The 25499-nt window shown below is 43.1% G+C and overlaps 1 long non-coding RNA gene across 1 annotated transcript in view; it reads left to right on the forward strand.

The window, feature by feature from the left end:
• LOC138759940 (uncharacterized) overlaps positions 1–21950 on the forward strand; it is a 72248-nt gene extending 50298 nt beyond the window's left edge. Inside the window, exon 5 of the long non-coding RNA XR_011355256.1 lies at positions 21781–21950. This is a non-coding gene — a long non-coding RNA (uncharacterized lncRNA). The remainder of the gene's footprint in view (positions 1–21780) is intronic.
• Positions 21951–25499: the final 3549 nt, after the last annotated feature.

Consider the following 25499-nt stretch of genomic DNA (forward strand, 5'->3'; position numbering starts at 1 on the left):
TCGTCTTGCCACGTCGTCACCTCTGCAGTTGCTGCACTCTGTGCTGGATGAGAGTGTGGCATGGCCTGGCTGGCTTCTCTTCCGACCTCCAGCCATTGTCTGTTCGCAGATCCTGCCTGGACTGCGTCAATGCTCGTGGCGTGTTGCTGTAGAGGGGCTATCTCCCTGCTATTCTACTCTGTGGTTTTGTAACCCAAACTTATAGAGATGGCCTTTGCTAGCGTTGTCAATGTCACACAGAAGTGCCTTGCTCATACTGTCATCATGAATTCCACAGACTATCCTGTCTTTAATTAACTCTTCACAGAGCATTGCAAAGTTACAGGTCTTTGCCCTGCTTTTCAAATTGCTGATGTATGAGTTAATTAACTTGCCAGGGTTTTGGCCTCTAGTGTTAAACTTGTGTCTCTCCATCATTACATTTCTCTGTAGGTTGCTCATTTCCTTGAATTTTCGTTTTAGACACTTGAGGTTCTCTCTTGACTCATCTGGGATGGTAACAAGTTCCCATTTGTGCATCTCGTCTGCGTGATCAAATGACCTCTCCCTTTCAATGACTTCCAGGCCTACCAAATTCAATAAAATATATGCTCTGGTGCAAGCAGGCTTGCAGAGGTGTGCTCCCATAATAACTATGTTGTTCTCTTGCTCTAAAATATGCCAGTTCTCAGCCACATTGCACTCAAACATGAGGGGATGGGGCTATTATGGTGACTGCTGCCATGATGCAAAGTGGTGTTGGTTACTTACTTTTGGTTGTTGGAAGGCCTCAGGCTCGGGGTGCCTGTGATCCCGCTTCTGACACCATGTTTGTTATTGCGTGCTGAATAACAAGATGACTACATTAAGCAAACTGTTTACTTTGTACACACAGGAAAGGGAGGCTCTTAAATAGCCTCTTTTATTTCTGCCGCTCCTTTGCGGAGCTCACCTACAGGCAGCGTGCTGTTGCGAGGATGGTAATTGCCACGCAATTGCTGTGTCTATATATGGGAAAAGAACAGTAGATTTCCTTCCCTAAAAGACATTGAGGATTTAAATCAGTGGTTCTCAACCTTTTTCTTTCCAGTCACATACCACTTTAAGTAATCCCTGTGCTACTGGTGCTCTGTAATTGGTAAGGGATTGTTTAAGTGGTATGTCAGTTGGAAGGGAAGGTTGAGAATCACTGCTATAGACCCAATTGTTACTGAAATATTTTGCTTGAGAAAAATTGTCATTGACCCATTTCCTTTGGAGCTATTAAAACGTGCACATAATGAGTCAATTAGGTACGATTAAAACAGTGGTTTTCAAAATTTTTCTTTCCACCCACATACCACCTTAAGTAATCCCTTACAAATAACAGAGCACCGATGGGGCATTGGGATTACTTAAAGTGGTATGTGAGTGGAAAGAGAAAGGTGAGAACCACTGATTTAAATAGAGATGAACAATAAAATCTGCAGATGAGTTCCAGGGGATTCACAAAAGTGCTCGAGTAAGTCAACAGGTCATGTAGCACCGTGACGAAGGACTCGGTCCCAAAACGTTGGTTACCCTTCACTTCCTGAGGATGCTGTGTGACCTGCTGAGTTTCTCCAGAACTTTTCTCCAGTGATTTAAGTAGATGAGTTAGATGTATTACCAAAATTAGCTTTTAATTTAATTTTTAATCCCAGCAAGAAATTTTATTTTAATTGAGAGGAGCTGAAGAGAAGTGACATGGTGAGATTTAATTAATTTTAACTTCATAACATAATTGCAATGGAAAATTTACTAATTCAAGTTCAAGTTCTGACTGTCCATACAGGACCTGGAGGAACAGCATTTCTCTGGACCATGGTGCAAACAATGCACACATAATGCACAGCACATAATAATCCCATATATACATAAAAATATAACTTAAAATAAATATATATAAATATTTGGAATGATTTATTCAGTTACAGAATAAAATTCAGACACCCAGCATGATAACAGGCCCGTCTGGCCACGAGCCTGTGCCGCCCAAATATCTCAATTAACCTACAACCCCAGTATGTTTTGAAGAATGGGGGAAACTGGAACATCTGGAATACGTACAAATTCCTTACAGACAGCGCTGTATTGCTGGCACTGTAATAACGTTACGCTAACTGCTACGCTAACCGTATCGCCCCAGGATATACTGTTCATTCATCTCGCAGCTTGCAGGAAGAATCTATTTCCCAGCCTGACAGTCCTGATTTTGATGCTTCTGTTCCTCCTTCTTGATGGTAGTGGGTCAAAGATTCTGTGTGCTGGATGGAAAGAGTCCTCAATAATTCTTTGAGCCCTATTTAAGCAAAGCTCAGAAGTAATTTGGCCCATTTTATCTGTGCTGCAACGAGCAACACGTTAAAACATTATAATGGCTTCTTGGTTTGTCCATGTCAAATGAGAAGCATGATAGTGTAGCTGGTTGAGCTGCTACCTCACCATTCCAGAGGCCTGTGTGTAATCCTGCACTCAGGTCCTGTCAGTGGGGGGGGGGGTTTCTATGTTCTCTCAGTGACCCCTCCCTCTTCATCCCTAAGGTCCCTGACTTCCTCCCATATCCCAAAGGCATATAGGTTATCTGGCTGCTGTCAATTAACCCAAATGTGTAGGCAAGAGGTAGAATCAGTGAGGAATTTGATGGGCTGAATGGTCTATTTCCATGCTGCATGACTATAAAAATCATTTTCAGTTTGAATGGTTCATGAAGAATGATAAAGGCAAGATTTCAGAATATTAACAAATTGATATCCACAAGTGTCCTCTTCCTCAAAAATAAATGGCTGTTATGTCATGGGAACAAGAATATCTTATTTGATTGTGTATTATTTGTTACTGAGAAATGTTGGTGTTTCTTTGAATTGTGATTTTGAACTTCCTGTTAGTTTGACTCTGCTGGCATTTCCCAATACCTCATTAGTTCCTTCCTCAGTGCTCAATTGTAAGACATTGGGGTTTTCACACAAGTCTGGAAACTGCACTGCGTTAATTCTTCCCTGGTGTCAGACCAGTTGCTGCAATGAGTCTGACAGGACTCCAATGTCAGCACCTCTTCCTTTCTCTCCCATCCTTCACTCCTTTCCTTTTCTGAAGAATGCAAGAAATTGGAGGGGGAGAAGGCCACAGAATCTCCACTAATTACCCAACAATAATGTGTACGTGTGTTTTGTGTTTATATTTGTGTCAGTGTTTGTATATGTGTGAGTGTGTGTATGTGTTTGTGTGAGTATGTGTGTGTGTGTGTGTGTGTGTGTGTGTGTGTGTGTGTGCGCGCGTGTGTGTGTGTGTGTGTGTGTGTGTGTGTGTGTGTGTGTGTGTGTGTGTGTGTGTGTGTGTGTGTGTATATATATACGAGCTGCAGTTACAAGCAGTATTTACCCAGTAAGTCTATTTCCTTCTCCTATTCCCACACCCTTTGACCCCTATTATTTTGTTATTGAGCATTTGAAACTGCTGGGCGAAAGCTAGCTTCCTGCTATACACACACATTGATCTTGTTATTACCCCTTATATGTTGACTACTATGTGCCATGTTCAAACACTCACATGGTAGAGGATTGTGATGGTGTGAGTTTGCTTGCCAGAAATTTTTCAAGACACCAAGGAGGATACATTAGCTTCCATTGCATCTAATGGCAGAGAGTGATCAAGGTTAGAACAGAAGCTCTTCGGCTTCATCCATTGCTTTCTTAGTTGCGGCCTCTTTGCTAATAACATTTACATGACAAGGAGAATGAATGAATTTATTTTCACACACATTGCACAATGCTCATATGAACAAAATGTTGTTACAATGAGAATGAGAATGGATTTATTGTCAGACACATTGTACAATTGCTGTTGAAAAGGTACTTGTAAAGAAAATCGTAAACCAAAAGAAAATATATACACAGGCACAATTCTGAAATAGAGCATTGAGAACTACTCCATTAGATATCGTTGATGTTCCTGTAGATTGGAGTACATTCTGGTGAGCTAATTTTTCAGTGAATTGGACAGATATTTTTAATTTAGGGATATCTTGAAAATGAACAAATTGGTAGAGTCAGCCCGAGTTCAAAATGAAGTGGCAAGAACTCAACAGCACAATCAAAAAGAAACTAAACCTCAGTTAGTAAAATCAAGATTATTTCTGCTAAACATGGTCAAATGTGGTTGGGTTTAGGTATTTTTTTCTCTACGATGCAGTGGCTGTGGGCCTGATGTGAAAACTTTCAAGTTATTTTATCTTGACTTTCATATGAAGTTGACTCATGAACAGTATCTGCACTCAAGCACTGTCGATGACCTTTCTGAATGAATTTATACACTCTCAATGCTGTGAATATAACATTTGGTATTATTTTAACCACTGATTCATCCTGAACTTTTTGTTCTGGAGATTTTTTCTTACTTTTGAGATTTAGTAGATTAAATTGCTTCAGCCAAGGTGTGTTAAGGGTCCTAGATACAGACTAATGCACATCAACCTCTCAATTACCTAGGTTTTTGAGGGATGATATACTAATATAATGTGCAGAGGGACTTTGCCTCTTTATAACTATGTTAAAGGCATTCTAGAGATGAGAAAAACAGAAAGGGGGCAGCACGGTTAGCCGTAGGAGTTCCTGCAATGCTGTTACAGTGCCAGTAATCGGGACTGGGGTTTGAATCCTGCCCTGTCTGTAAGGAGTTTGTATATCACCCTATATCTGTGTGGGTTTTCCCCGAGCACTCTGGTTTCCCCGAGGGCTCTGGTTTCCCACCATCCAAAAACGTACGGGGGTTGTAGGTCAATTGGGTGTAATTGGGCGGCAGGGGCTTGTGGGCTGAAAGGGCCTGTTACTCTGTCTAAATTTAAAAATTTAAAGCAGGAAAATGCAGCCCAATTATCCTAACGACTGTCATTGGAAAATTGCTTGAATCCATTATTAAGAAGATATTAGCAGGACATTATATAAGGGAGGCATTGAGCCCAGCTGGTAGGACCACTACCTCAGAGTGTCTGAGAACCAGGTTCAATCCTGGTCTCGGATGCTGTTTACAAGTACTTCCTGTGACCATGTGCATTTCCTCTAGGTGTTCTATTTTGCTCCCATGTCCCAAAAATGTGTGGGTTCGTTGACAGTTGTAAATTGTGCCCAGTTGTTAGTGGAGTGGCAGAACCTCAGGGATCTGATGAGAATGTGGGGAGATTTGAAATGGGATTTAAGTAGGATTCATATTATTAGATGGTTTATACTCAGTGTTGACACAATGGGTCAAATGGCCTGTTTCTGTATTTCTTATCTCTCTGGCTCTACTGAAAATAAAATCATGTCAATGAAGTAAAATCAGCATTGTTGTACGAAAGGGAAATACTGTGACAAATTTTGCTTGTGTTTTTTTCATGAATATAACCATCAGGATGGATTCAAGAAAATTAGTAGGTGTATTGTGTTTGGATTTCAAGAAGACATTTGATAAGGTGCTCAAAAGTACACAGAATAGATAGGGGGTGGCTAACCAGCGACTGGTGAAGTGACACAATGCTGTGGTCTCAACAATTTAAAGTCTATAATATTGAGTTAGATGAAGGGACCAAGTCTACACTGCCCACGTTTGCTGATCGTATGAAAAAAATGAGTTAGCAAGTAGTAAAGAGAGCAGAGAGGATACCGATGGGCTAAGTGAGTGGACAAGAAATTGACCAGTAGAGTATAAGGCAGGAAAATATAATGATATTTAGTTTGGAAGGAAAAGTGAAAAAGCAAATTGTTATTTCTATAGAGTTATGTCATGGTATGATTAAAAAGAAGGTTAGCATGTGGGGAGAACAAATAATTAGGAAGGCAAATGAAATGATGGTTTTTATTGCAAGAAGGCCAAGGTAGATGGGTCTGGTTTGATTGAATCTGGAAGATACATTCTGTTTGTACTCCATATTTAAGGAAGGATATGTTTGCATTGGAGCAGTGCAACTTAGAACTTTCATTCTCTGGCAAAAATGAAGGTTGTCTCTTCAATTTAGGCAGAGAAGAAGAGGGATTTCTCCTTTCAGTGGCTTAGAATTCTTTGGGATTCTCCCTGCAAGAGAAGTACAGCGACAGGTTTTGAATATATTCAAAGCAGAGAGATATATACTTTTAAAATGCCAGGGGTTCAAAGAGGAAGGTGCGAGAAAGGGGACAGTGGTGCTGAAGCCACAGGTGGACAAGGCACTATCTTATTACACAGTGGAGCAGGCACAGTGCAGAGTGGCCTTCTCTTGGTCCTGTTATGTTTATCACATATACAACACCACTTTCCCTTCTCCCTCCCCTTGCTCCTTGACTGCTCATCAAAGGGATTCAATCAGGAGATTCATAGAGTTAGACTGCATGGAAACAGGCCCTTCATCCCAACTCTTCATGGCATCCAAGATGGCCATCTATGTTAATCTTATTCAATATCCGTATCCTTCTAAACCCTTCCTCTCCATATAACTGACCAAGTGTTTTCTGAGCATTGACATTGTGCCTTCTTCCTCTGGCCATTACACCAATCATCCACATTGTGAGAGACTGAAGCCACCAAGCAGCCAACTCCCTGTAAGGTTGGCAAACCTTCCCCATTGAAGTGCGCTGGAAATTAAACATCAGCTGTTTAGTCCTGTGCAAACCTCCCCCTCCAACCACTTCGGTCTCATCCTATTAGCCATTGAAAAGCACTCTTTCTCTTTTTGGACCCTAAACAAAGGTTGTTCTATGCAGAATTGGCTGCAAAGCTTGAAACATAACTTGCTCTTTAACACAAAACCAGTCTCTCAGGTAATGGAGAATTTGAAACTTGATACTTAAAAGAAAGAAAAGTGATCAGGTAACTTGGCATACTTTATATGACCTGGGCTATAAAGATAAATATTATGCGTACGCACTTATAGATACGAATATCTATGTCTAATCTTATATTGCACTGTTCTATCTCGGAATGAAGGCCTGAAGGCTAATCGTTGAATAGGGTCACAGTGTACATCAATGTTGTCTTTGGCAATAATCTTTGCACAGAACTGAAAATACTTCATTCAATGATGAAAACCTCCTCTGCCACGCTCACCTCTTCCGATCTCGAAGGACAAAACATCTGCTCAGAGCGGTGTGCTGCAGAGCAGGTCCTCAGAGGCTTAAATTCCCAGAGGCAGCTGGGATCTCTCAGGAAGGATTATTTGCTGTGAAGTTTTGTTTTGTGCCAACAATGACAGAAGGAAGATTTCTTTACTCTCCCACTCTCTCTTTGGCAAGACAGGAATATGTGCTTGAAGGATGCCGGAGAGTTTCCTGTATGAAACATCTGGTTCAAATAGGCCCTGAACAGTTGGGTCCAAATAAAAGTGGTCCAAGTTCTTCTGAGACAGAGTGTTTGATGCAGCACCTCAGAAGGAAGCCATTCAGGCCTCTTCTGTTTCTGTTTGAAAGTAGCCTCCAATTGGGCCATTCCCTTGCACTTTTTCCTGTCATGATGTCATCTTTTCTCTTTAACCTCTTTCCTTTGGAACGCTACTATTCAGCTTGCTTACACCACCATTGCCAAAAAGGCACTTCAGATCGCCTCATGTTGCAATGTGTATGTGTGCTCCTTGTGGTATCTTTGCCAACCCTGGTCATCTGGAAGGCAGCCTCTCCTTATTCACTCGACACATCTCCTCGCAGTCTTCAATACTTAAAAGACAAACTGCTGGTGGAACTTAGCAGGCCATGCAGCACCCATGGAGGGACATGGACATTCGATGCTTAGGGTTGGGACCCTGTTTCAGGACTGAGAAAAGGGGAGGGAAGGCGGGCATTGTTTAAGAGAAAGGATGGAGCGAGGAGGGAAGAAGGTTGACAGATATTTGGACCTAGGTGAGGTGGACATTTATTTGAACGTTAAAAATCAAAAGAGAAGGTTGTTGGCTTCAGGAGGGCCCGGGGGGTGGGGGGGGGGGGACTATGTTCCACTGACCATTTACAGCTCATCAAGAGTACCAAATTCCTTGGAGTACGTTTGGTGGAGAATCTCATCTGGTCATTAAACACCAGCAGTGCCTCTACTTCCTGCGAAGAATGAGCAAAGTTCACCTCTGACCCTCCATCCTCACTACATTCTACAGAGGATATATCGAGAGCATCTTGTACAACTGCATCACCGCCTGGTTTGGAAGCTGTACCACCTTGAACCAAAAGACTAGAGGCTAGTGAAGTCAGCGGAAAAGATCATCGGAGGCTCTCTTCCTACCAGGAAGGAAATCTACAATACATGATGCATATGAAAGGCAATATCAATTGTGAAGGACTCCACACACGCCTCATGCAAACTGTTCTCCTTTTTGCCATCTGGTAGGAGGTGCTGCAGTACTCAGGCCCTTATATCCAGATTGGGCAATAGTTTTTTTCCCTAAGCCATCAGACTCCTAAATTCCCATGTGGATAGGCTACTGTGGACTTTTACTGTATACGTTTTAATGTTTCAATGTGTTTAACTTTTATTCTAATTTCTATTTATCTAAATATGCTCTGTGGTCTTGGAGAAACACTATCTCATCTTTACTGTGCAAGCACGATAAATAAAGGTGATTTGACTTGACTTGGTAGACAGTGATAGGTCAAAGCTATTCCTACCTCACCTTCTCAGAACCAAAATCCTTATGTCTGAGTGTAAAGCAAGAACATCTGCAGACACTAAGATTGTAGTTTACGCAAAGATGTTGGAGAAACTCAGCAAGTCCCTCAATATTTTTAATGTAGCAAAGATAATGATATATAATCAACAATTCTCACTTGAGCCCTTCGTTGAGGTATGAGCAAGATGCAGGCAGGCGCTTGAATAAAATGGTGGGGGTAGGGGGAGGGGGAGGAGCACAGTCAAGAGGTCAGAGATTGATAGGGGAGAGCACAAAAGAAAAAAGATGAGAAGTGATGAGGAGGGATAGCTTGCTGAATGGTGAGGTAAGACAGTGGAGAGATGGAGCAAAGGAAACAGAGGAATGGGGGACATGTAATGATAGTGATCATGGTTGCAATGGAACTAGTAATGCCTTACAGTTTGATTATATATGGCTGCCGCCAGGGGCTGACACAGAGCAAGACACACAGTGTGCAGTATTTGTAATGGAGACTTGCAGCCTCATGGCATGCCTCATGTGCTGTTTACATCAACTTTAAAGTAAATAACCTTTTCCTTCATCCATGTGTTGTCTAAAAATGCACACATAGTAATACATGGTGTCAGAAGTGAGATGAAGGAAATACTTTAAAAGGTAAAATCTAAAGTCAGCAATTGATCAGTGAAGAGAAAATAACACAGTGAAAAATGGAAGGATTACACCCACCAGCGAAACCTCAGCTGACAGGTAATGTGGCTGAAAATTGGAACCGATTTAAACAGCATTTTGGATTGTATTTAGTGGCAGTTGGAGCTGATGAGAAAAGTGTTAAATTGAAAACATCAGTTTTCTTACATGTCAAGGAAGATGAAGCCCTGGAGGTGTATTATAACTTCACATTTGCTGCTGAAGGAGACAAAATGAAACTAAAGTAATGGAACAGTTTGAGGCATGCTGCATAGCTAAACATAATGTGGTGTTTGAGTGGCACAGATTTTTCACGTGTACAGAAAATGTAAGAATGTATTGATCAGTTTATGACTGAATTGAGAAGCAGAAGCAAATTGTATGAATTTGGTGGACTGACTGACACGCTGATAAAAGACAGACTTGTGTGTGGTATTCCAGATAATAGTCTAAGGAAAAACTGCTAAGAGAGCAAAATCTAGACATGGAAAAAGCCATAGCACTCTGTAGAGCTGCAGAAACTGTAAAATCGCAGGCAAAAAAGCTGTTCAGTGAAACTAGCTCCAACGTGGATGCAGTGAGCAAGAACAGACATAAACCATTTAACAAAAAGCACGCCAAAGTGGAAAGAGGCACAGCCAGTAAACAAAAATGAAAGGGACAATCGAAAGCCATGTCGTCAATGCGGGACATAACACCTACCAAAAAATGTGTGCAGCATATGGTAAAACATGCAATATGCACAACATAAGCAACCAATATGTCCGTTGCTGTAGGTACCAAGTGCAACAAAGCAAGGTTCATACAGTAGATCAAAGGGAGATAGAGGAATTCTATGTAGATGTTTTGAAAGCAAGAAAGAAAACAGAGTCTGGATGTTGAGATTAAAAGTGAATGTCATATACATTTCAGTTAAATTGGAGACTGGAGCACAAATTAATGTAATATCAGAGACTGATTTTAAGAAGATTAGATCCAGACTGAAGATGTATGGAACAAAAGTGAAGGCGACAGGATATTCAAGTACCAATATACCAGCACAAGGAGAATGCATGGTCAAAGTGAAACATAAGGACAGAGCACATGCTAGCATTCATCGTGGTTCCAAAGGATGTATAGGCCATACTAGGTTTAAAAGCCTGTGAGAAACTGAACGTGATAAAAAGAATGCTCGTTGTAGAAAACGAAGGAGAAACAGTTTATGATGAACTCATGAAAAGGTCTAGGCCACCTTCCAGATCAGAGTGTAGATAAGTTCCATTTGCGCTTCAAAAGCAACTAAAGGCAAAGTTGGGCAGGACGGAAAGCCTAAACATGATTCAAAAGATAGATGAGCCAATGGAGTAGGTGAGTTCACTTGTCGTTGTGGACATAAAGAATGGAAAGCTTAGAATTTGCCTGGATCCAAGAAATCTAAACAGAGCAATAAAGAGAAAACACTTTAAGCTTCCGATACATGAATAAATTATGTCACAGTTTGCAAATTAAAAGTTTTTCAGCAAGTTAGATGCATCAGCAGGATTTTGACAGTTGAAATTGGATAAAATAAGTTCAAGACTGTGCATGTTCAATCATCCATTTGGCAGATACAGATTCCTAAGGTTACCATTCGGAATTGCCTCAGCTCCTGAAGTGTATCACAAAACTATCCATATGGTCTATGAGCACCTGGATGGAGTTGATACTTCAATGGATGACATCATAGTATGGGGAACTACAAGACTAGAGCATGATGAGAGACTAAGGAAAGTGCTGGAAGCAACAAGGAAAGTAAACCTGAAGCTGAATAGAGAGAAATGCCAGCTCAGGGTGACAGAACTAACATTTGTAGGAGATATTATTGGCAGTGAAGGTATCAGACTAGATCCCAGAAAGGGAACATGCCAAGGCCACAATGTAAAAAGGACATACAGAGGTTTAATGGAATGGTCAACTATCTGGGTAAATTTATATCCAACCTCTCAGAAAAGATGGCTCCATTGAGAAGACTAACAGAAATAAACATGGATGGGAGTGGAATCATGACCATGAAAAGTCATGGAGGGAACTATAGAAACTGCTCACAGAGGAACCAGTTCTGAGGTTTTATGACCCAGCAAGACCCATCAAAGTATCATCAGATGCATCCCATAGTGGGCTCGGTGCAGTTCTTCTGCAAAAATATGATGACTGGCAACCCATTGCATATGCATCACGCTCAATTACAGACACGGAGAAGCGATACACTCAAATTGAAAAGGAGCTGCAAAAGACCATAAGCTCTTGATTGTATTGTTCCAAAACCCATTAAATGAATGTCAACTGAGAATACAAAGAATGATGATTAGTCTGCAATGCTATACATTGAATGTGGCTTCCACTCTGGGAAGCTAATGTACACAACAGACACCTTGTCTAGAGCTGTTGACACGAGAGATCCCGCAAACACCAAAATGGATGAAGATGTGAATGCCTTCGTGGACATGATCACAAGTGCACTGCCCATATCAGATGCAAAAATGGAGCTCATAAAGTCTGAAACAAACAAAGATAAAACACTGAGAAAAAACATCTTGGATGGATGGCCCAACATAAAGCAGGACTGCTCACCTGACGTTTCAGAGTACTGGAACTGCAGGGCAGAACTATCAGAGGTTGAAGACATTATCTACAAAGGAAGCAAAATCCTTATCCCAAAGAGTCTGAGAAAAGAGATGCTAAAAATGATCCATGGAGGACATCTCAGAATCAAAAAATGTAAGAAAAGAGCACGAGAGGTGATGTACTGGCCAAGAATCAACAATGATATAACAAATGAAGTGTCAAACTGTACAATATGCTTGAAATATCAAGCAAGCAATCACGAAAGCCACACCCAGCACCATACAGACCTTAGCAGAAGGTAGGCAATGATCTTTTCAAATGTCAAGGGAAGGACTATCTTGTAGTCACAGACTATTACTCCCTGTATCCAGAGGTGTGTAAACTGAACACCACCACTGCAGATGCTGTAATAACAGGTGTGAAAGCCATATTCTCCAGGCATGGCGTGGCAAGCAAGGTCTTCACAGACAATTGCAATTTAAAGTTCCAACATTTTGCCAAAGTGTGACACCACGTCCAGTCCTCATTTTCCACAGTCCAATGGTCTAGTGGAAAAGTCAGAACAGACAGTGAAAAGACTGATGAACAAGGCAAAAGACAGTGGAACAGACTTCTACCAGAGCATGCTAGTATACCGCACAACACTGCTCGAGTGTGTATGTCACCAGCACAACTCCTTATGGGACGTAGGCTAAGATCAAATCTACCCATTCAGGAGAACCTCCGAAAAACAAAATAGGGGGAGAAAGTGACGAAGTTCAAAGAACAACAGAAAGAAAAGCAAAAGTATTTCTTTGACAGAGCAACAATAAACCTACTGGAACGTGACACTGGTAACCAAATTAAGCTAAAAGACAAAACGAACTTATAGACTCAGAAGGGAACTGTCCTTAGTGAAGTCCACCCAAGATCATACACCATTCAGGCAGAAGAAGGTGCTGTTCTGCCAAGAAATCGTTGAGACCTTCAAATGGGACCAGCCACAGTAGATGGAAAGACAGATACTGTTGAACAACCTGAATGCACATCTGAGAAGACATCGTCTGAGGCAACAACTCAGATTCAAGGACAATCAATCAGGAGATCATCAAGACACGTGAATCCACTTAAGAGTCTCATTAAGCAAATTTAAAGACTGCTGTTATGGAATGAAGTAGTGCTATCTTATTTGCTCTTCAAGTTCTGGTATATGTAAATGTGAACACACAAAACAAGTTTTAAAAATGTTAACAATGTTGATAATAATGAAAATGTAAGTTCCTGGTGTTAAAGTTAAAATTGGAGAGTTATACAAAGAAAACGTGCTAGTTAAAAGTAAGTTATTTTTGTTTTAAGAAATGGAGATGTAATGATAGTGATCATGGTTGCAGTGCAACTAGCAATGCCTTACTGTTTGATTATATTTGGCTGCCACTAGGGGTGGACACAGAGCAAGACACACAGAGTGCAGTATCTGAAATGGAGACTTGCAGCCTCATGGCATGCCTCATGGTGCTGTTTACATCAACTTTAAAGTAAAGAACCTTTTCCTTCATCCACGTGTTGTCTAAGAACACACACATATGAATACAAGATGAAACAGGACACAGTGGAGTGGCCGAATGGAAATCAGAGAAGTTGATGTTAATGCCATCCAGTTGGAGAGTCCCTGCACAGAATATTACATGCTGCTCCTCCAATTTATGGGTGGTTTTGGTTTGGCAGAGCATGAGGCCATGAGTAGACATGTAGGTGCAGGACTGGGGTGAGGAATTGAAATAGTGAGCCACTGGGAGATCCCTGTCATCGCTGTGGACAGAGCGAAGGTGCTCTATGACCAGTCTCTCTAATATAGAGGAGGCCACATTGGGAGTTCTGGATGCAGTCGATGACCCCTGCAGATTTACAAGTAAAGGACAGACCACCCAAGTGAAGCAGCAACCTCTCCAGTTTCCATTAGGCACTCCCCTGACTCCATCTCTTCCCCATCTATCTGACTCCTTTTCTTCAGCACTCTACCCTCTTCCCTCTTCATTCAGAGTGCTATCCCCATACCAATTCTCAGCTTCTTTATCTTGTACCCTTCCTCTAATATCCACCTCTTGCCCATGGGGCTGTGCTCTTCCCCCTGCCCCTCCCCCTATCAATTTATTCAGGCACCTGTTCATGCCTTGATGAAGGGCTCAGGCCCAAAACTTTGGTATTGCTAAATAAAGAACATTGCCTTACTTGCTGAGTTTCTCCAGCATTTTTGTTCCCTACTTCTTTGTACATTCCTACTAAATATCTCCTGCGTTCACCTTCAACGTTCAGCTCTTTTCAAGTTCAAGTTTAAGGTGAAGCTCAAGGTTATTTTCATGTGATTATATAAAATACAAACCATTGAAACAGCGTTCTCCGATCCTAAGTGCAAAAACATGCAAGCAGACATCCAGATGTAAAAGGAGTGGGTAAAAACACAATCCTGGAGAAAATCTGCAGGTCAAACAATGTACAAGGATAAAGAAAGAAGAGCCTGAGCCCTTCTTCAAGGTATGAGCAAAATGTAGACAGGTGCCCGAACAAAATGGTGTGGGTGGAGGGGCTGAGGGAGCAGCTCAGTCCCACAGGCAGGAGGCAATAGGTAAATAAGGGAGGAAGGCCACAACAGCAAACAGGGGAGGGGGATGGGTCGGTGAATGGAGAGGGAAGGGGTGGAGAGCTGGAGGAAACGAGGCAGAGGGATGGGGAAGAGAGGGAGAATGTGGAGAGTTCTAGCATAAACTGGAGAAGTTGATGTTAATGGCATCCAGTTGGTCAGAGCCCAGATGGAATATTAGGTTTTCTTCCTCCAATTTACAGGTAGCCTTGGTTTAACAGTAGGAGTACATGGATAGACATGTCAGCATTGGGAGAAGGCTACGAAATTGAAATGGTGAAGGGTTGTAGCTATCACATGACAACACTGCCCATTACCTGGTCGGAAGACAAACCATCTGCCAATCAAGGTTTGGCTCCACCCCAACCATCAATGCACACCTGAATACTGACCCCGGCCTTGGGATATTGGCCTTTGTAATCAATTCGATCTTGCTGGCACTGAGCTATTGGCACCCTCTAGATTACTTGGGCTGGACTCCACAGGGGGCCACGTGTACTTGCCTCTCTCTCTTTTTGCCATCTCTGAGGGACCTCCCTACTTCACTCCAGGCTGGGTACTGTGGTACGGTTCTGGAGAAATCATTTGGTAAGGTGTGCATTAGTAAAGGGTTGGGAGCATCTTAGTTAGAATCCCAGGAAGCATAGAGCCGTTCCTGCCCTGAGTCAAGAGGTGATAGGTATCGTATTGTTTCTTTTCCTTTTTCTGGATTGTATTTATCCGCACTGTGTACTCTTGTTCATTGCTGTTTTGAGTGTGTGTGTGTGTGTGCGTGTGTGCGTGCGTGCGTGTGTGTGTGCGTGTGTGTGTGTGTGTGTGTGTGTGTGTGTGTGTGTGTGTGTGTGTGTGCAACTGTGCGTGTGCCTTATCCCTCTAGCAATCTTCCAATGCGTGTCTTCTGTAAGTAAAGTCATTTACTGTCAGTGTCCTTGCTTTTGAGACCCATCGAATCTGTTACATCACTCACAACAGTGGGCCAGTGGGAGATGCGGAGAGCACAAAGGTGCTCAACGAAGTGATCTCCCTGTTTACGTTCTGCCTTTCTGATGTAGAGAAGACCACAATGAGAGCACTGGACGGAGTGGATAAATCCCACAGGTTCACAATTGAAGTGTTACTTCACTTAGAAGGACTGTTTGGGGCCCCGAATGGTGGTGAGGGAGGAGATGTGAGACTTCCTGTGGTCATAGGGGAAGATGCCAAGGGGATGATTAATGGGAAGGGATGAGTAGCCAAGGGAGTCATGGAGAGAACAGTCCCTATAGAAGGTAGAGAGGGGAAGTTGTGTCTGGTGGTGAGATCACGTCGTAGGTGATAGAAACAACAGAGGATAATATGTTGGATGCAGAAGCTGGTGGGCTGGTAGGTGAGAACAAGAGAAATCCTGCTCTTCTCTCTCTCAGCCTGGTGGTTCTGGCTTTGATACTCCTGTATCTCTTCCCCAATGGGAGTAGCTGAAAGATGCTGTGTGTGGGGTGGTAGGGATCCTCCCTAATTTTGCCAGCACTCTTCAAACAACGATCCCAGCAGATCACATTGATTGGTAGGAGGGAGACCCCAGTGATTCTCTCCATTGATCTCCAATCCAATGGTCTACAGCAACCGAACCACACTGTGATGCAGACGCCCAGGACACTCTCAATAGAGCTCCTGTACAAACTTGACATAATGATGGCTGGTAGCCTTGTCCACCTCAGACTTCTGAGGAAGTGCAGTTGCTCTTTCAACTTGCTGACATGAAGAGATGTGTGTGCACGATAGTCACTACTTAAGTGGACACTGAGGAACTTGGAGCTCTCTACTCTCTCCGTTACCAATCTATTAACGTGTATTAATGTGTGGAGGATGATCATCCCTGGTCCTCCTGAAGTCTTGTCCTCATTGCGATTCAGGTTGTTATTCTCGTACCATATCACAAGATTTTCCACCTCTTCTCTGAAGTGCGACTCATCGTTGTTGATGACGAGGCCAACTACTGTTGTTGTTGTGTTATCTGCAAACTTGATGACACTGTTGTAGCTGGATCTGGCGATGCAGTCGTGGGTCAGTAGGATGAACAAGAACTGGCTGAGCACACCACCCTGAGCTGTGCAAGTGCTCAGCGAGATGGTGCTCGATGTCCTGCTGTTGACATGGATAAACTGTGGTTTTTCTGTTAGGAAGTCCAGGATCCAGTTACAGAGAGGGGTGTTGAGTCCCAGTGAGGGCAGCTTCTCCACCAGCCTCTGGGGAATGATCGTATTAAATGCCAAGCTGAAGTCAATGAACAGCAGCCTAACATATGAGGCGTCGTTCTCCAGATGGGTCAGGACAGAGATGAAAGACAGCCTATAGCATCATCAGAGGAATGGTTCCATCTGTAGGCAAATTGAAATGGGTCCAGTGTTTCTGGGAGGTGTGCTTGATGCATTCCATCACCAGCATTTCTTAATGGTGCAGGTCAGTGCCAGGGGACGGTAGTCGTTGAGGCCTGTTCCTGACATGATGGCTGTGCTGAATACCACAGGAAAGATGGACCGCTGCAGTGATGTGTTGAAAATGTCCATAGAATCTCCATCAGTTGGTCTGTGCAGTCCTTCACTACCCTACCAAATATGTAATCTGGTACCCTTGGATTAAGTTCTCCTCACCTCAGCTGCAGCTATGCAGGTGGCCCAATTATCACGGGACAATGAGCTTTCTTTGGCATCAGCCTGCTCTTCTCATCGAACCATGCATGGAAGATATTCAATTTGTCTGGAAGGGAGGCGTTGTTGTCTTTGACTCATCAGGTTGCCTTGTGATCTGTTACAGTTTTGATCCTTTGCCACATGCCACCAGTGACACACAGCTGTCTATGGATTTATTTTGAAATGAGCACAGTACTTAATAAATAGTCACATTGACATCAGCTTTTCACAGCATAGAAATAAAGTCAAAGATTCCGTATCCTCCTATTAACACCCTCATTCCTGTCTGCCACCTTTTTAAGCTTTAAATGTATAGGCTTCCCTGTTCTGCACCTGCAGAAAGGTTAAAATACACAACCGACATTTTGAACTTGAGCCCTTCATCAAGGTATGAGAGAATGCCGGGATGCTGGGATGCAACCCTCCCTTCTGAGAAGCAATTGTTCACCATGGTTTAACAGTTATTCTCTTTTCAAAGAGCATGATTTACTTTCCTTTGCTTGTAAAGTAATTGTGTGGCACTTGATAACCAGGCAAACATCATTAACCATCCCAACACTTCATATTGCTTCATCAAAGACCAAAATCGAATTAATAAAGCACATGTGATATTTATCAGATTGGTTTGGCTTCCCTTTATCTGCTTGGCATGCGTTCCCTAAATAACTATCATATGAACTCCTAACAGTTCGGAAGTAATATTAACAGAATTCCCTTTCATTAAATTAATTTCAAAATCACACAATGAAGAAAGAAGACATTTAGTCCAACATGTCTATGTTGGTCCTTTGAAAGGACTGTTCAATGAGTCCATCTGTCCTTGTCCTTGCCAGCTTTCTTTACTCAAGTACTTTACAAATCTGTGTGAATCCTAGATCATGTCAAGTCAACTTTTTCGTCATCTGATTATACAAGTACAACCTGATGGAACAGAGTTCTCCGGTCCTCCGTGCAAAACATGCAGACACACAAGAAGACATAACACACATTCAGACAAACAATGCATATGCAAGACAAATATTTCATCTCTACAAATAAATATTGTTTCATGAATAGTAGAGTCTCGGATGGTTAGTGTGAGCAGTTCCTTTGGTCGTTCAGCATTCTCACTGCTCATGGGAAGAGGCTGTTCCTCAGCCTGATGCTACTGGCTCTGATACTCTAATATCCCTTCCCCAACAGGAGCAGCTGAAAGATGTTGTGTGCAGGGTGGAAGGGATCCTCAATGATTTTGTGCACCCTCTTCAGTCAACAATCCCGGTAGATCACTGGGGGGGTGGTGGGGGGGGGGGGGCGGAGGACTCCATTGATCTTCTCTGCCGATCCACTTCTCTGCAGAAACTGTACCACACTGTGATGAAGCCAGCCAGGTTGCTCGTGATATAGAAGGTTGACATAATGGTGGTTGATACCTTTACCCACTTCAATCTTCTCAGGAAGTACAGTCACTGTTGCACCTTTCTGACAAGTGAGGAGATGTTGAGAGTCCACAATAGGCCACTAGTTAAGTGAACTCTAAGGAACTTGGTGCTCTCCATTTTCTCTACTACAGAATTGTTGTGGAGGATGGTCGTTCCTGATTCTCCTGAAGTCCACATTCATCTCCTTCATCTTGTCCACGTTGAGACTCAGGCTGTTACTCTCGCACCATATCTCGAGATTTTCCACCTCTTCTCATAACACACCATTGAGCAGAAGTTGTCTCAGATCTTCCTGCCTCTTTGACCAACTGAAACAATTCTATATTTACTGAAACATTATCACAACAGAGTGTGACCCAACAATTCCTGTGAACATAGAATAATTTAAGACAAAAAGCAATATACCAAAAAATGAAACCACAGTTGTCAGTCTCTAGATCTTGTTTAATCACCTTGCTCTGTGTGGAGGTTGACTCCCAAAAGATGTTAATTCATGTGCCAGAAAAGAGATTCTAATACTGTCTGTAAAATATTGGCACTGAAATCAAAATTAATGCCTTTGGCTAAAATAAAAAAATTAAAACTAATACTCAATATGTCAATCAGAATCTGTATATGTTTTGGGTGTGTCATCTGTTAGGAGCTCATAGTCAAAATGAAATGAAGATTGAGAAAACAGCACAAATTCTATGACCCCTATTTTCTTCTTTCTTTGGCTTGGCTTTGCAGATGAAGATTTATGGAGGGGTAAAGTCCACGTCAGCTGCAGGCTCGTTTGTGGCTGACAAGTCTGATGCGGGACAGGCAGACACGGTTGCAGCGGTTACAAGGGAAAATTGGTTGGTTGGGGTTAGGTGTTGGGTTTTTCCTCCTTTGTCTTTTGACAGTGAGGTGGGCTCTGCGGTCTTCTTCAAAGGAGGTTGCTGCCCGCCGAACTGTGAGGCGCCAAGATGCACGGTTTGAGGCGATATCAGCCCACTGGCAGTGGTCAATGTGGCAGGCACCAAGAGCTTTCTTTTGGCAGTCCTTGTACCTCTTCTTTGGTGCACCTCTGTCTCGGTGGCCAGTGGAGAGCTCGTGAATGTTGAGGATGGAGCGGAGACAACGCTGGTGGAAGCGTTCTAGGAGCCGTAGGTGATGCCGGTAAAGGACCCATGATTCGGAGCCGAACAGGAGTGTGGGTATGACAATGGCTCTGTATACACTAATCTTTGTGAGGTTTTTCAGTTGGTTGTTTTTCCAGACTCTTTTGTGTAGTATTCCAAAGGCGCTAGGACTATGTCCTGGTGCGAGAAAGAGACAAACGAGATGTGCTCCACACCAGGGTCATGCCCAGCGCGGAATGCCACACTAACCACCTGCTGGTTCACTGCAAGCTCAACTTTCACTTCAAGCCAAAGTCCAGGAACAGTAAAGCCCCCAGACAGAGGTTCAATGTTGGAAACTTGCAGTCAGACGAAGTGAGAGGAAACTTCCAGGCAAACCTCAAAGCAAAGCTCGAGGATGCAATCCGCCTCACGGACTCGTCCCCTGAAACCCTCTGGGATCAGCTGAAGACTGCCATACTGCAATCCACTGAAGAGGTACTGGGAAAAACAAGGACTGGTTTGACGAAAACAACCAGGAAATCCAGGAGCTGCTGGCAAAGAAGCAAGCTGCCCACCAGGCTCTCCTTACAAAGCCGTCCTGACCAAAGAAGAAACGAGCCTTCCGTCGCGCATGCAGCCATCTTCAGCGCAAACTCCGGGAGATCCAAAATGAGTGGTGGACTAGCCTCGCCAAACGAACCCAGCTCAGCGCGGACATTGGCGACTTCAGGGGTTTTTACGAGGTTCTAAAGGCTGTGTACGGCCCCTCACCCCAAGTCCAAAGCCCGCTGCGCAGCTCAGACGGCAAAGTCCTCCTCAGCGACAAGATCTCCATCCTCAACCGATGGTCAGAACACTTCCAATCTCTTTTCAGTGCCATCCGCTCAGTCCAAGAATCCGCCCTGCTCCAGCTTCCTCAACAGCCCTTAAGGCTAGAGCTGGATGAGGTCCTCACCCGGGAAGAGACATATAAGGCAACTGAACAACTGAAAAGTGGCAAAGCAGCAGGTATGGATGGAATCCCCCCAGAGGTCTGGAAGGCTGGAGGCAAAACTCTGCATGCCAAACTGCATGAGTTTTTCAAGCTCTGCTGGGACCAAAGAAAGCTGCCTCAGGACCCTTGTGATGCCATCATCATCACCCTGTACAAAAACAAAGGCGAGAAATCAGACTGCTCAAACTACAGGGGAATCACGCTGCTCTCCATTGCAAGCAAAATCTTCACTAGGATCCTCCTAAATAGAATGATACCTAGTGTCGCTGAAAATGTTCTCCCAGAATCACAGTGCGGCTTTCGCGCAAACAGAGGAACCACTGACATGGTCTTTGCCCTCAGACAGCTCCAAGAAAAGTGCAGAGAACAAAACAAAGGACTCTACATCACCTTTGTTGACCTCACCAAAGCCTTCAACACCGTGAGTAGGAAAGGGGTTTGGCAAATACTAGAGCGCCTCGGATGCCCCCCAAAGTTCCTCAACATGGTTATCCAACTGCACGAAAACCAACAAGGTTGGGTCAGATACAGCAATGAGCTCTCTGAACCCTTCTCCATTAACAATGGCGTGAAGCAAGGCTGCGTCCTCACACCAACCCTCTTTTCAATCTTCTTCAGCATGATGCTGAAACAAGCCATGAAAGACCTCAACAATGAAGACGCTGTTTACATCCGGTACCGCACGGATAGCAGTCTCTTCAACCTGAGGCGTCTGCAAGCTCACACCAAGACACAAGAGCAACTTGTCCATGAACTACTCTTTGCAGACGATGCCGCTTTAGTTGCCCATTCAGAGCCAGCTCTTCAGCGCTTGACGTCCTGTTTTGCGGAAACTGCCAAAATGTTTGGCCTGGAAGTCAGCCTGAAGAAAACTGAGGTCCTCCATAAGCCAGCTCCCCACCATGACTACCAGCCCCCCCACATCTCCATCGGGCACACAAAACTCAAAACGGTCAACCAGTTTACCTATCTTGGCTGCACCATTTCATCGGATGCAAGGATCGACAACGAGATAGACAACAGACTCGCCAAGGCAAATAGCGCCTTTGGAAGACTACACAAAAGAGTCTGGAATGACCCCTATAAAGGCTGAAGAAATGAACGCAGTAACTCAGTACTGACTAACTGTTCATTTTCTTTCAGGCATCACTCAGCATGCTGTCATTGGGAGGAAGGTGCCTGAAGACCAGCACCTCTAGTTTGAAGGACATTTTTAATCTCCCCCAACAGCCGTCAAGCTCTTGAACCTCCCCTTACTACCCTGAAGATAATCTACTTCAACACCACAAAAAGCCCTGCCTGCAATATTGAAATGCCACTTGTTCTTTTTCTTTTTGTACCATTGTAATTGTGAATATTTCTTATCAGTAATTAATACTTAAGATCTATTTCTGTATGGTAATTTAATGTATACTATACCTTGTGTTCAGGAATGCTTCCTCTGGCAATATGTAGAGGGTCCCACATGGGAGAGGGAAATCTTATCTAGTCTTGGGATATTGGGAAGGGCAAGTGGATGAAGTGTTTGTGGATTAGTCTTTGGGGACCAGTAATCACTGTTCAATTAAGCTTAAGGGAGGGTGGGACCACGAGTTAAAATCAGAATTAGGGCAAGGCTAAATTTGAAGGTAAAAGACAAGAACTAGCTCAATTTAAGGTGCCAGGAATGGGGTGCCCAGAGTAGTGGTAAAGCTAGTGGTTTAAGACGCTTCTAAATAGACATTTTACTATGTAGGGAATAGAGGGATAAGGATCATGTGCAAGCAGCAGATTTTGAGTTTAATTTGGGCATCATGTTCAGCAGACAAGTGGGCCGAAAGGCTTGTTCCTGTGCTGTCCTCTTCTAAATTCTTTCTTCTCCGATCCCCTCTAAACTATACCTCTGCTTCTTTGATATCCCTACCACAGGAAAACTATTTTGTCAATCTCCCATATTTTTTCCTCTCATAATCTTATGTATGTCCATCAGGCCATTCTTCAGCCTCCTCTGCTCCAGAGAAAACAACCCCAAGCTCTCTATTCTCCCTTTACAATGGAATTGCCTCTCTCCATGTCACATCCTGGTGCATATTGAATCATGGAATATAGGTGCAGGAGAAGACCCATTCAGCCTTTCAAACCTGTACTTTTTTTTATATAAGCCAATAAATGTTTACACTTAATTGGATTATTCAATCACTGTACATTAAAAGTTGCAAAATTCAAATTAGACATTTCTTTACCCTAACAATACAGTCTTCACACTATTACAAAATATTGCTCCCCTTGCTGAAAAAAAACCCCTTGTAAATAAAATAACCCTTCCGCCCTTATATATAGAAAGAAATCCCAACTAAAAGAAATCTCAGTCACAAACTACAATAGTGTAGGAACTCCCCAAAAATCTGGGTGTGGTAAAACCCACTAGTGGCAGATAACTATCAAAAACTTCAGTGCCATCCACCCCCCACCCCCAGTCAAACTATTCCAAAGTACTTAATCAAACATATTCAACCCAACGATTCCAGTCCCAATGACTGTTCCAGATCTTGAATGTCAAGAAGACTCTGTGTCAATTCAACCTTCTTTCCATTCTTCCCATTCCCATTTCCCATCCTTTTAGGTGACGATAAGTAATGGTGAGCGTCCACTTCCTCATAAATCTGGCAATGAATTAACAAAAATTAATGCATCATGATCATTCTCAAAAAATTAGACTGAAAATTTCTATAAAAAACTTTCAATACAGCAGGATAGCGAAAAGCAAATTTATAACCCTTTCTCCACAGTACTTCTTTCGCTGAATTAAATTCTCTGCCTCTTAATAATTTCTTGACTCAAATCAGCATAAAAATGCACTGTTGCCCTGAACCATCATTGGAGTTTGATTTTGTTGAGCCTTTTGAACTGCAATCCGCAATATCATTTCTCTGTCCTGGTATCTCAAGCAGCGAATCAAAACAGCATGTGGTGGTTGGCCCGGAAAAGGCTTCTTCCTCAACGCTCTATGTGCCTGGTCCAACTTCAGACCATCTGGAAAAAACTCACTACCCAGCACATCAGGAATCCACTTCTTAAAAAATGTTGCCGTGTCTGAGCCTTCAATATCTTCTGGAAGACCTACTATTTTTACATTATCCCTCTGACCTTGATTTTCTAAGGAATCAATCTTCTTCAACAGTTCCTTCTTCTGGATCCTCCAATCCATGAAAGAATCCTCCACTTTTCCATTTTTTCTCTATTTCGTTCTACTTGATCTTTACATTCATAAAAAGTTTCTTCAATTTTTAAAATAATTATCCTGTACAGTATCCACCTCCTTTAAACATCTATAACATCACTTTTAACCACAGTCATATCATTCTTCCCAGAGGACATTTCTTCACAAATATTATTCATTTTCATTTTAATTTCCATAAATCCTTAACTGTGTAGTCATCTGTACTGACATATTTTCCATCTGATGAGCAATCCCTTCCAGAATAGTAAATACAGAATCCAATCCAGGTTCTACTACTTCTCCTTGAGGCCTACCTTCCTTAACCACAGCCTCCAAAGTAAATTCCTCCTGCCTTAGTTGCAGCAAGGCAGGACTTCCCTCTTCCTCAGCTTCACTTGCTACTCGTCCAGTGCGGCTGCGGGTCTGCATCCCCGTCAACAGCGGGCTGATCTCATTGGCACACTGTCACCTGAGTCGCCCTGCAGCCCACATTTTATCTAAAAACTCCCAGACGTGCGACGCACTGCGCATGCCTGGGAGCATCGCCGGCCACACAGCTGTGTCCTCCGACACAGCACTGCGTGCCCCTAGACCACCAGTCACTACAGCAGGCTCGCACAACTGTCCTTGCTCGGCCGACCCACCCACACGCACGGCTTCACGGGTGCGCAAGTCAGAGTCGGCCAAACCCAAAACAATGCCGGTGCCATCTTGCGATTGCAAGGTCAGCACCGGAGTTAAACTCAGCCGGCCTGCAATACGTTGAGGCTTGGAGGCTCCTGCAGATGACTCCGTGGCTTCAGCTTGGTAAGTAGGCCTCAGTTCTTCCACACTTTTATAAAGTAATTTCTTCTGTAACTGTGTTTTGGATTTCTTCGGATTTGTAGTCATTATGATTCTCCACTGTTCAGACACCTGTAAAAACTATTTTTAACCACTTTTACAACTTTTAAATTCGGGCATTAATTAGTTCAACTGGGGAGAGGTGGAACTGCACGTCTTCTTTCTACGCCATCTCGCCACACACCCCCACCTTTCAAAGCTGCACTTAGTCAATATAATCAAGAGTGTTCATGCAACCTCGGTCCCCCATTTCTTTCTCCCTATAACCCTGGATCCCTTTAGTCATAAGGGACACGTCCAACTTCCTTTTGAATACCTAATGAAGTGGCCTCAACAACTTTCTATGGGACGGAGTTCAACAAGTTCACAACTCTCTGAGTGAAGAAGTTGCTCCTTAACTTGATCCTAAATGACTTTCCTGGACCCTTTGTTCTGGAAACATGCACAAGTATGTTCTTCAGCACAGTCCTATCCTTGCAATAATGTGGCAACAAAAACTGCACATAATTTCATTCCAAACATAAATTATATTCATGACAAAGGGTCATACTTTTCATAGGGTCATACTTTGTCACCATTTTGTTACTGTACATTGTAGTGTAAACCATTTGTTATGATGTAGCACTAATGTAGCCCTCTGGGTTTACTCCCCGTTCTGATCTCAGCTCCTCTATATCCAGAAGTGGAAGGACTTTGGACTATGGTCCTTCCCCAGAGTGCCCACATGTTGGCTCTGCCAAGCCTCACTGTGCCCCCCAGCACGTACTCCTTGGAATATGGAATACGCCAGTCGTCAACATGACCTCACCCACAACTTGGT

The sequence above is a fragment of the Narcine bancroftii genome, chromosome 4 (genome assembly GCF_036971445.1).
Source record: "Narcine bancroftii isolate sNarBan1 chromosome 4, sNarBan1.hap1, whole genome shotgun sequence".
NCBI lineage: Eukaryota > Metazoa > Chordata > Chondrichthyes > Torpediniformes > Narcinidae > Narcine > Narcine bancroftii.